This window comes from Taudactylus pleione, unplaced genomic scaffold, assembly GCF_031769625.1.
Source record: "Taudactylus pleione unplaced genomic scaffold, aTauple2 ptg000144l, whole genome shotgun sequence".
In the NCBI taxonomy this organism is placed as follows: domain Eukaryota; kingdom Metazoa; phylum Chordata; class Amphibia; order Anura; family Myobatrachidae; genus Taudactylus; species Taudactylus pleione.
The window spans coordinates 1,065,747-1,078,598 of record NW_028284546.1 but is presented as its reverse complement, the minus strand read 5'-3'; positions in this window follow the sequence as shown (position 1 = coordinate 1,078,598).

The following is a 12,852-nucleotide window of genomic DNA, read 5'->3' as shown; positions in this document are numbered from 1 at the left end:
TACCCCCTTACCACCAATGTAGGCACAGATTGTGTATTTATTTTACCCTCCTGACCACCAATGTAGGCACAGATTGTGTATTTATTTTACCCTCCTGACCACCAATGTAGGCACAGATTGTGTATTTATTTTACCCTCCTGACCACCAATGTAGGCACAGATTGTGTATTTATTTTACCCCCTGACCACCAATGTAGGCACAGATTGTGTATTTATTTTACCCCCTGACCACCAATGTAGGCACAGATTGTGTATTTATTTTACCCCCTGACCACCTATGTAGGCACAGATTGTGTATTTATTTTACCCCCCTGACCACCAATGTAGGCACAGATTGCGTATTTATTTTACCCCCTGACCACCAATGTAGGCACAGATTGTGTATTTATTTTACCCCCTGACCACCAATGTAGGCACAGAATGTGTATTTATTTTACCCTCCTGACCAAGGAAGGGGGGGTTAGGGTTAGGCACCCCTGGGGGCAGGTTAGTGTTAGGCACCCCCCCAGGGAACTTAGGTTTAGGCAGCGGAGAGGGGGAGGTTAGGTTTAGGCACCCATAAGGGAGAGTTAGGGGGTAGAATTAGGTTAGCGATACTTACCTCAGGGACGATCGGGATCTTCACTCTTGCCGGGCTGCCGCTGTCGGGATTTGAACCATGTGGCCGGCAGTAATACCTACTACACCCTGGAGAGGAACCCGTAGATGTGGGGGGAGACATCTGAAGCACTATCGGTAAGTAGAGGCAAAGTAATTAAATGTAATTGTGAAATGTGAGACTAGATTTTTTGAGAAATGTGTAATTGGGAAAAAGTCCCCAATAGTCCACTCTACTTTATCCGATAAAGTCCTCCTGCCATGGCACAGCACCTTCTCCATTAAAATAGGCCAGGTACTCATCCCTGACCAGTTTTGCCCGTGCAGTCCCCGTGAACAGAACTCCAGGGGCTGCCACAGATGACACTTGTACTACCTCCTGTGGCTGTTCTGGGTCTTCTAGTACACCTGTGCCTGATGTCCTTTGCTGGGTGGCTTTGTGGCAGAGAAAGTTTTGCAGGACACAGCATGCAGAGACGGCCCACTCAGTTTTGTCCACCCGGAGGTTTATGGTGGTGTGGAAGATTCAGAAGTGGTTGCTGAGGATTCCAAAGGCATTCTCCACAATATGGCATGCCCTGAAAAGCCTGTAATTGTAGATCCGCTTCTCTTTGGTTAAGCCCATTTGTGCATATGGCTTCATGAAGTGCTCGTGCAGTGCGAAGGCCTCGTTGGTTTCCTTAACAGGTGGCAAGTTCAGGGTCTTGGAGGTGAGCCTCTCGAAGAATGGCATATTTTTGAAGGACCCACCATCGGAAGCATGGCCATTGTTGCCAACATCAATAAAGACGAATTCATAATTGGCATTAACCACCGCCATAAGCACGATACTGAAGTACCCCTTATAGACGTAGTAGTAAGATCCGGTGTTGGCAGGTGGAGCTCTCCGGATGTTTCCCATCGATGCTCGTTAGGGGAAATCCAAAACCTTTCAAATTCCTTAGCGATGGCTTTCCACTCTTCCACGCTTGTAGGGAACTGGAAAAAATGAACAAAAATGGTTATTACAAGATCTTTCTATATATTTTTTTTTTTTATCAACAGACTCCAACCCCAGACCAGGACATTCAGAGCACCCCGGACCTTACTTTTATCACAGAAAGTGAGGGTGATTAATCGGCGCTGCCTCCTCGTAACCCACCTCCCCCCCTAAGAAACCGCCAAAAGATCAGGCACAACTAGGAGCAAGAGGATGAATTTATAAAGCAGGCTCAGGAAGCCTTGGAAACGACCCTTAATCATTTTGGGACTTACGTGAGCAGTGCAATAAGACAACTGGACACTGACCAGCAGGTCCAATGTGAGCGCCTTGTGAGTGAGATGATATTTCAGAGGAGAAGCCACCTCCTTGTATCTGACACGTACCTGGCGCGATGTGCAATCAGCACCACTGCTTCCCCCCCCATTACACCCTACACCCCCACCCACCTACCGGCCCACCTCATCACAACCTGCTCCCCCACCCACCTACCCGTCCACCTCATCACAACCTGCTTCCCCACCCACCTACCCGTCCACCTCATCACAACCTGCTTCCCCACCCACCCGTCCACCTCATCACAACCTGCTTCCCCACCCACCTACCCGTCCACCTCATCACAACCTGCTCCCCCACCCACCTACCCATCCACCTCATCACAACCTGCTCCCCCACCTACCCGTCCACCTCATCACAACCTGCTCCCCCACCCACTTAACCATCCACCTCATCACAACCTGCTCCCCCACCCACTTACCCGTCCACCTCATCCAAACTTGCTCCCCCACCCACCTACCCGTCCACCTCATCACAACCTGCTCCCCCACCCACCTACCTGTCCACCTCATCACAACCTGCTCCCCCACCCACCTACCCGTCCACCTCATCACAACCTGCTCCCCCACCTACCCGTCCACCTCATCACAACCTGTTCCCCCACCTACCTACCTGTCCACTAAAGGAGGAGAGTTCTGATTTTTACAATCTGTGAAGTGTTCCCCAGCTCTTCACAAGTTTTATCATTCCCAATAACTATGGTGCTGTATGGTATATGGTGTTTCTGTTGCAGTTTGAAGTAGGTCAATAAACACAAGCTGTAAGTGTAGACTGATGTGGCCGGGACCTTAATTTGCGCTTACGGCGCGTGTTTATTCTCCTATTCAAATCTGTACCAGAAACACCATATATCACACCGCAAAATATTTATCGGGAATGATAAAACTTGTAATTTATTGTTAATATTGTATTAATCTTTGTCATCATAAAGTACAGTTGTACAGTTTTCTTACAACGTTACTGAGGCAAGCAGCCATGTTGGTCACAAAAAAAGCTTTTCTAGTGTTTTACACTTAAAAAAAAAAATATAAAAAAAAAAAAAAAGATTACAAAGGTTAATAAAACAACAACAACAACAAAAGTGTGGTGTAATTCTCTTACCTTACAATACTGGTACTGCAGCACTTTCACAATAGCTTTGCAGGTCTCCGGGATGATGAGGCCCAAAGCTGGTGGGGAGATGAGGGTCCCAAACTTCAGGTCTTCAAAAGACCTTCCTGTAGCCAGGTACCTCAGGGTAGCGATCAGCTTCTCGTCAGCAGGGATGGTCCTCCGCAAGTTCGTATCCTGCTTCCGGATATAGGGTGTCAACAGACGCAGCAACTCCTGTTAGGTGGCGTCATCCATACGCAGGTAGTTGTGGTAGTCGTCTGGATTGTTCTCCCGAAGCTCCATCAGCAGCGACATGTGAGAGTGATTAATCCTCTGTAGCAGCCACTGCTTTGTCCCAGAAGGATCTCAGCCTCCTCCAATGCTGGGCACTTGCACCTCTCAGTTTCACCACAGCAAAGGCTGGCTCTAAGGACCCATCACCACAGCATAGGATAACAGATCTCTATAGCGATAAGGACCCATCACCACAGCATAGGATAACAGATCTCTATAGCGATAAGGACCCATCACTACAGCATAGGATAACAGATCTCTATAGTGATAAGGACCCATCACCACAGCATAGGATGACAGATCTCTATAGTGATAAGGACCCATCACCACAGCATAGGATAACAGATCTCTATAGCGAAAAGGACCCATCACCACAGTATAGGATAACAGTACTCTATAGCGATAAGGACCCATCACCACAGCATAGGATAACAGTACTCTATAGCGATAAGGACCCATCACCACAGCATAGGATAACAGTACTCTATAGCGATAAGGACCCATCACCACAGCATAGGATAACAGTACTCTATAGCGATAAGGACCCATCACCACAGCATAGGATAACAGTACTCTATAGCGATAAGGACCCATCACCACAGCATAGGATAACAGATCTCTATAGCGATAAGGACCCATCACCACAGCATAGGATAACAGATCTCTATAGCGATAAGGACCCATCACTACAGCATAGGATAACAGATCTCTATAGCGATAAGGACCCATCACCACAGCATAGGATAACAGATCTCTATAATGATAAGGACCCATCACCACAGCATAGGATAACAGTACTCTATAGCGATAAGGACCCATCACCACAGTATAGGATAACACTACTCTATAGTGATAAGGACCCATCACCACAGCATAGGATAACACTACTCTATAGCGATAATGACCCATCACCACAGCATAGGATAACAGTACTCTATAGCGATAAGGACCCATCACTACAGCATAGGATAACAGATCTCTATAGCGATAAGGACCCATCACCACAGCATAGGATAACAGTACTCTATAGTGATAAGGACCCATCACCACAGCATAGGATAACAGATATCTATAATAAGGACCCATCACCACAGCATAGGATAACAGTACTCTATAGCGATAAGGACCCATCACTACAGCATAGGATAACAGTACTCTATAGCGATAAGGACCCATCACCACAGCATAGGATAACACTACTCTATAGTAATAAGTACCCATCACCACAGCATAGGATAACAGTACTCTATAGCGATAAGGACCCATCACTACAGCATAGGATAACAGTACTCTATAGCGATAAGGACCCATCACCACAGCATAGGATAACAGTACTCTATAGTGATAAGGACCCATCACCACAGCATAGGATAACAGATATCTATAATAAGGACCCATCACCACAGCATAGGATAACAGTACTCTATAGCGATAAGGACCCATCACTACAGCATAGGATAACAGTACTCTATAGCGATAAGGACCCATCACCACAGCATAGGATAACACTACTCTATAGTGATAAGTACCCATCACCACAGCATAGGATAACAGTACTCTATAGCGATAAGGACCCATCACTACAGCATAGGATAACAGTACTCTATAGCGATAAGGACCCATCACTACAGCATAGGATAACAGTACTCTATAGCGATAAAGACCCATCACCACAGCATAGGATAACAGTACTCTATAGTGATAAGTACCCATCACCACAGCATAGGATAACGGATCTCTATAGCGATAAGGACCCATCACCACAGCAATGGCTGGCTCTATAGTGATAAGGACCCATCACCACAGCATAGGATAACAGATCTCTATAGTGATAAGGACCCATCACCACAGCATAGGATAACAGTACTCTATAGCGATAAGGACCCATCACTACAGCATAGGATAACAGTACTCTATAGTGATAAGGACCCATCACCACAGCATAGGATAACAGTACTGTGGCCGGAGGCAGGCCACACGGGGTTAATGGCTTCCACAGCACTGGACGCCCCTCAGAACGTGGTGAGAGCAACAAATCCCGCCCCCTCTCACAGCAGTTATGTTTCTCAGCATTCCCCAGCATGGCAGGGATCCCAACGAATGGATACCCTAGCGGAGAATAGGCAACGGAACAAGAACATATGCTCATCATTCGGATGTGGCATGACGAGCGGGCACCACGGCCCGTGGTACCCCAAGCACCGTTGCAGACTGCTGTACCAGGTTCAGGACGTATACAGTTTGCCAAGTTTGCAGACAGCAATGGGGACATTGATGGACATTTGCAAGTATTTGAAAGGACTTGTAAACTACACGATTTACCCAAGCAGGAGTGGGTCAGACACCTGGTGCCCACACTGCACGGAGAGGCCCTGGAGGCCTATCGAGGAGTGGCCACCGAGGACTGCGGTGACTATGACGAAGTCGTAAGGGCCCTCCTACAGCGATACTTTGTCACTCCTGAGTCCTACAGGAAAAAGTTCCGGGACTTGCCCAAGAACCCTACGAGCACCCATGAGCAGTTCGCCACCCAGCTGAGGCAGTACGTGGTGAAGTGGGTGAAGGGATCTGGTGCCACTACCTGGGACGCACTGATTGATCTGCTATGCCACGAGCAGTTCTACCACAGGTGCACCCCAGAGGTGAAGGAGTGGGTGCTAGACCGGGAGCCACCCAGCTTGAAGATGGCGGCCCAGTTAGCAGACAAGTATGTGGCAATTCGGCCACAAGGGCAGAAGCGCCCGACTAGCAGCAGACCCCAATGGACTGTACAACCAGGGGAACACCCCTCTTCTGCTCATCACCCCCCAAAGCGGGCATCCTCCAACCTGGGTGCTCTTGGCCAGCAATCGCCCCGCCCTGTCCCTGCAAATAATCAGAGACCACCGGGGCCCCGACTGGACAAGAAGTGTTATGACTGTGGGAAAATCGGACATCTGAGGATGAACTGTCCCACACCCCAAGCACCCCAGACTCGTGCCCCAAATCAGAGTGCTGGAGCCCGGCTTGCTTGCCTGACCCGGGGAGGTGAGCCCAAAGAGACTGTTCCTACTCCAGACAGTCCAATGGAGTGTGGGGAGAATCAGGTGGACTCTACGGAGAGAGTCACCTGCATGGCCAAGGGGCCACCCCAAAATATGTGGCAGCACCTGCAGATGGTCCAAGTGGGGCCCCTGCAGGGACAAGGATTAAGAGACTCTGGGGCCTCAATAACTGTTGTAAGCCCCTGCCTAATTGATCCTGCTGCAGTACTGCCAGGTCGCACTGCCAAAGTGACCGTGGCAAGCGGAATGGAGCAAGAGAGTCTACCTGGACTGGGGAGCTGGCCCAGAGTTGAGGGATGTTGCCATCATGGATGGCCTTCCAACCGATGTGGTCCTGGGGAATGACCTTGGTGGTGGAATCGTTACCACGTTTGCTGACTCCATCGCCCGGAGTCAAGTTTCCGGATCACAGTCTAAATCAACTGCACCAGAACAGCCCAGCCCAGAGGAAAAGACCACAGCGGCTAGACAACTGCCAGCGCAGCTTACCACAGCATCAACCAGCCCAGAGGAAAAGATTACAGCGGCTAGATCAGCACATCTACCCAGCATGCCTTTTGCCTCTGGTATGCCTACGTCCCCTAGCAATGCAGAGGATGTTGGTTCCGGCTCGTTGGATCCTGTGAGGGTGCCCAGTGATGCTCCTGTCCCTAGTGGTTTGCCAACTCCGGTGGTGAGTATGAATGATCACACTGACTTCCCTTTGACTGACCTCAACCAGACTGACCCTAGCGACCCCAATGCATATCCCCCTGTAGAATGTCCCTACTTAGAAGGAAGTGAGGGCCCCAGACAGGAGTTCAGGGAAGCTCAGCTTGCTGACCCATATCTGGAAGGCATATCGTGCCAAGCTGGCAGCGGCCTTCCAGGGATAGCGGCAGTGAGTGTGACCTGGCGGGAAGGGCTAAGGTACAGGATCGCCAGGAAGGTAGAAGGGGATAGGCCAGTTAGGGAGCAAGGTCCCCTGCTTGTGCCAAGTAGATCGGGGAAGACACGCAGCCTACCCGTGGTGGATTCCACACGGAGCTCAGAGGCTGGTGATCTGTCCGCCATCACTGTGGAACAGGTAGCGGACGAGGTGGTGAGAGAAGACCTAGGTGACAGGGTAGGTTCCCCTAGTCATAGGTCATTGGAGGAGGATGGTGGGGCAGGTCTGACAGGTAGTACAGACAGATGCCAGGTGGAGATGACAGAGGTGCAGTGCCCAGGGTATAGTGTGGGGGGAGACAGTGGTAGGCCCAGATCAGTGGGGGTGGAGGCAATCAGAAACTGTCCCCGGCCCACAACCCCAAGACGGGTACTGACCTCAGAAACTGTAAGGCCCTACGGACGAGTTGTCCCTGACTGTAGTACTGTAGTGACACCCCTTACAGAGTTGACCAGGGAGGGACTTCCCAAGTCAGTGGACTGGATACCAGCTTGTGAGTTGGCATTCCAGTCATTGAAGGAGGCTCTGGTACCAGCTCCAGTGCAGATGGCGCAATTTCAGGACCAGGACATTGTGGTACGAACTAATGCGTCATTGCACGGACTGGGAGAGGTATGGAGCCAGGAGGAGCCATATGGGCAGGAGCACCCTTTGGCTTGTTTGAGCAGGATACTGCTACAGTGGGAGGTGGGGTATGCCACATTTGGAACACAGTGGTTGGCAATTGTTTGGGCATTGGACCACCTTCGGCCCTATGTGTGCGACCGGCCCCCCAAAAGGGAAACTGACAGACTGTTGTGGTGGAGCCTTGGACTTCAGTGTGACTATTTGGACATTGTGCACAAACAAGGAAAGGCCCACTGCAATATGGATGAACTGTCCAGGCCGGAGCCGAAGCCCCCCAGGTAGCTTCCCTGAACCCCCCAAGAGACTGCGGGACCAGGAGCCAAATCGTTGGGACATGGCCCTCTGGTAGCCCGCTTGAGGGGGGGGGAGAAGTGTGGCCGGAGGCAGGCCACACGGGGTTAATGGCTTCCACAGCACTGAAAGGGTTAACCCCCGTGCTGTGCCGTCATTTTTAAAAGGACAGTGTAAAAGCACACTGCACATGGTTTATAATAAACTGTATCAAAGTATATATGTATTGCTGCAATGCTTTAGTGCATGAAGCAACGTATATTTAATAGGCTATGCACTATATGGATTACATGTATATTTTGTAGAGAAAATGCACTTAGAAGGAATGTATAAGCTGTGTTAGAAGGCTGTAGCTATAAGTGAAATGGTTATGAGACCTTCTCACCTCCTGACATAGGAAGTGATATGTTATCATCCTGACCTATGATAGTGGTCAGAGCCATTGTGTAACTAAGCTTTCTATGTAGTGCATCCCAGTGACCTCTGGCTGGAAGGTCTCTGTGTGATGGTGTCATATAGCCAAACACTACATGTACAGAACTTACTTTTTGAAAAGACAATTTGTTTTTAAGGAGATCCTTTTGGATGCCACTTCTAAAAGCTGAATGTGTTAAGGTTGGAAATGTCAAACTGATAAGGATGAATGTCATTTACTATTTCCTGTGACATGTTCTATTAAACATTATAGGAGACAGTATAATGTATGATAAATCAGTTTGTGTTGGTGGATTAGGAAGGAGGATATTGAGAGACTCCTTTGAAATGTAATATGTTGTTTAATTTATGTTGTCTGAGATAGCCTGATTGGCTAGAAGGAGCACAGGGTGGATTTGCCCCCCTGTGATGTGTGTTAGAGTGACATAAAAAGAGGGACTGTGAGCCCTGTATGTGGTACAACCCTGTAACTTCTGTGTGGAGGAGACCTGCTGTATGATTCCTGTAACATTTTGTATGCTGATATTCCCCTTCAATCTGAAGGGAGGGTCTTTTTTAAGACTTTGAGCAATAAACACCTTGCCTGACTTCAATTGTGCCTCAATCCTGCGACTAACAGAATTGCGCAAAACGCTATTCCGTTCTCCTGCTGTTCTGGGTAAGAGCTCCGTGTCTCCAAGTTCAAGCCCTCTGCCAGCTACCGTGCAGACCTGGTCCATTGCGAGGGATCAGGAGGAATCAGCCGACACCAAACAGGAGGTGTGTCTGCAGTTAGTCAAACGCATACGCAGCAGAAGCGGTTCCAGGTTCCAAGGCCGGAGCCTGAGTGTACCTAGTAAGCGGTTCCAAACGCCGATGGTAGAGTTTGGTGGTGGCAGCATCGTTACACGCCCACGGCACAGTGGGCGGAGTCAGTGACAGGCGGTCACTGACGGTGAGTGGGAATCCAAAAGTGCTAACCCGTGACCAGGGACGGCCTAGGCGAAAGGCGTCCGGTCACAAGTACTCTATAGTGATATCCTAGGATATCATAGGATAACATATATGGTGTGTAATATACAGTATAGTACAGATATATAATATATCTATACAGTGCATAATGTAACATACAGGGTAATGTACACATAACATGTAACTTGTATGTAGTATAACATATAACAGTACATATAATATACATATATGGTGTGTAATATACAGTATAGTACAGATATATAATATATACCATACAGTGTATAATATAACATACAGGGTAATGTACACATGTAACATGTATGTAGTATAACATATAACACACAGTACATATAATATACATATATAGGTGTGTAATATACAGTATAGTACAGATATATAATATATACCATACAGTGTATAATATAACATACAGGGTAATGTACACATGTAACATGTATGTAGTATAAAATATAACACACAGTACATATAACATACATATATGGTGTGTAATATACAGTATAGTACAGAAATATAATATATACCATACAGTTGTGATAACTCGGGCTAATTAGCTCGGTAGATTGGGGTCAGTGGTGCAGAATTAGAGTCCACACATGGTATTCCAGTAAAATAAAATGGTGCTTTACTTCAGCATGGTAATCAGGAAACAGAAAATAACAAACCTAGTCCTCTCTTAGGGCACTAGCTCACTTCTTGAACCCTCTCTATCAAGGTGCAGTTAGTCTGCCAATAAAGTCTCTGCCTGCTTCTCTGCAGGTCTATTGCTGGCTCCAGCCTGGCTTAGTTATACAAACACCATCAGTCTTGGTGGCCTTCCCTGTATCCTCCAGGTATAGGCCCTGGCTTCCTCAGCCTGCAGCACAGCTGCTTCAATGTCACACAGTCTGAGAGGTTTATGGTCCCCCCTTGCCTCCTGCAAGGTCCAAACACAGGCCTCCTGGCCTCCAATGGCTCACTTAACTTCACTGGGCTCTCTGGCTGCCACAGTCCCACATAGACTGTTTCCAACAGCAGCCTGACTGGTCTGCCTCCTCATCAGCCCACACCTGAGCTCTCTCCACAAGGCACCCACAGGTGTATCACAACTCAGTATTAATACCCTGTGTGGGAGGATCTCTCTAACCCCACACAGATCTATTGCTCACCAACGCCATCTCTGGTTACACTGCCACACAGTGTACGAGGGTTGTTCAAAAAGTAATGCCTAAATGCTCATAACTCTGAAATAGTATCCAACATTTATTTGAAACTTTGTCAGTTTGTAGTTTAATATGTCTGCTAACTATATATGTAGTTTTGTTTAGGTAGTTCAAGAAATACCATGGAATCCAAGATGAAACAAAGGGCCGTCATTGAATTTTTGGAAAAAGAAGGCTGCAGTGCTACAGAAATCCACAGAAGACTGAAAAAAGTGTATGGTGAGCATACAATCGACTATAGCAATGTCAGAAGGTGGATGAAGTTTTTTCAATTGGAAGAATCATCCGTGTTCGACAAACCTCGTGGTGGCAGACCATCAACTGCAGTGATAGCAGAGAACTGACACAAAGTCGATGCCATGATTCAGAAAGACCATTGTGTGACCATCAGAGATATCAGTGATGAACTTGAATGTAGCCACGGCACTGTAAAAACGCTAATCAATGATTTGGGATATCGTAAAGTGTGTGCTAAATGGGTTCCAAAGCAATTAACCAGGGATCATAAGGCCCAGAGGGTGGAAGTGTGCAATGACCTTTTGACCAACTTTGAAGCCAACCCTGAGACGTTTTTGGAAAATGTCATTACAGGAGATGAGACTTGGGTATTCCTTTATGACCCAGAAACAAAGGCCCAATCAAAGCAATGGAAACAACTAAGTTCACCTAGGCCAAAAAAGTTTAAATTACAGCGATCCGTAAACACATTCATGACCACAATCTTCTGGAATTGCCGAGGTGTTACTCTCATCGATTACTTGGAACAAAACCAATCAATCAACAGTGATCTAAATCTGAAAGAAGCCATCCGCAAAAAAAGGTCAAAAATTCCACTGTCAAATATCATCTTACAACACGACAATGCCAGACCTCACACTTCGATGGTAACATCTGCAGCCATTGCCAAAATTGGGTGGGCAATAATACCACATCCACCATAGAGTCCTGATTAGGCCCCTTCTGACTTTCATCTGTTTGGCCCTCTCAAATACTGTTACCGTGGTCAACATTTTGAAGACATAGAAGTTGTTTAAAACGCCATACGTTCCTGGGTCAAACAACAACCACTGGAATTTTTCCAAAGTGGATTCACAGCTTGGGTTGAGAGGTGCAGAAAATGTTTGAGGGCAGATGGTGAATATTTTGAATAGAGTCATTCTGTTACTAAGACTTCAAAGTATTTTACTGCAATTTTCAAATCTGTATTTATAATAAAATTTGAGTTGTGAGCATTTAGGCATTACTTTTTGAACAACCCTCGTATAATGTAACATACAAGGTAATGTACACATGTACCATGTATGTAGTATAACATATAACACACAGTACATATAATATACATATATGGATGTGTAATATACAGTATATAATGTAACATACAGGGTAATGTACACATAATATATAACATGTATGTAGTATAACATATAACACACAGTACATATAATATACATATATGGTGCATAATATACAGAATAGTACAGATATATAATATATACAATACAGTGTATAATATAACATACAAGGTAATGTACACATGTAACATGTATGTAGTATAACATATAACACAGTACATATAATATACATATATGGTGTGTAATATACAGTATAATACAGATATATAATATATACTATACAGTGTATAATGTAACATACAGGGTAATGTACACATATAACATGTATGTAGTATAACATATAACACACAGTACATATAATATACATATATGGTGTGTAATATACAGTATAGTACTGATATATAATATATACCATACAGTGTATAATATAACATACAGGGTAATGTACACATGTAACATGTATGTAGTATAACATATAACACACAGTACATATAATATACATATATGGTGTGTAATATACAGTATAGTACAGATATATAATATATACCATACAGTGTATAATATAACATACAGGGTAATGTACACATGTAACATGTATGTAGTATAACATATAACACACAGTACATATAATAAACATATATTGTGTTTAATATACAGTATAGTACAGATATATAAAATATACCATACAGTGTATAATATAACATAC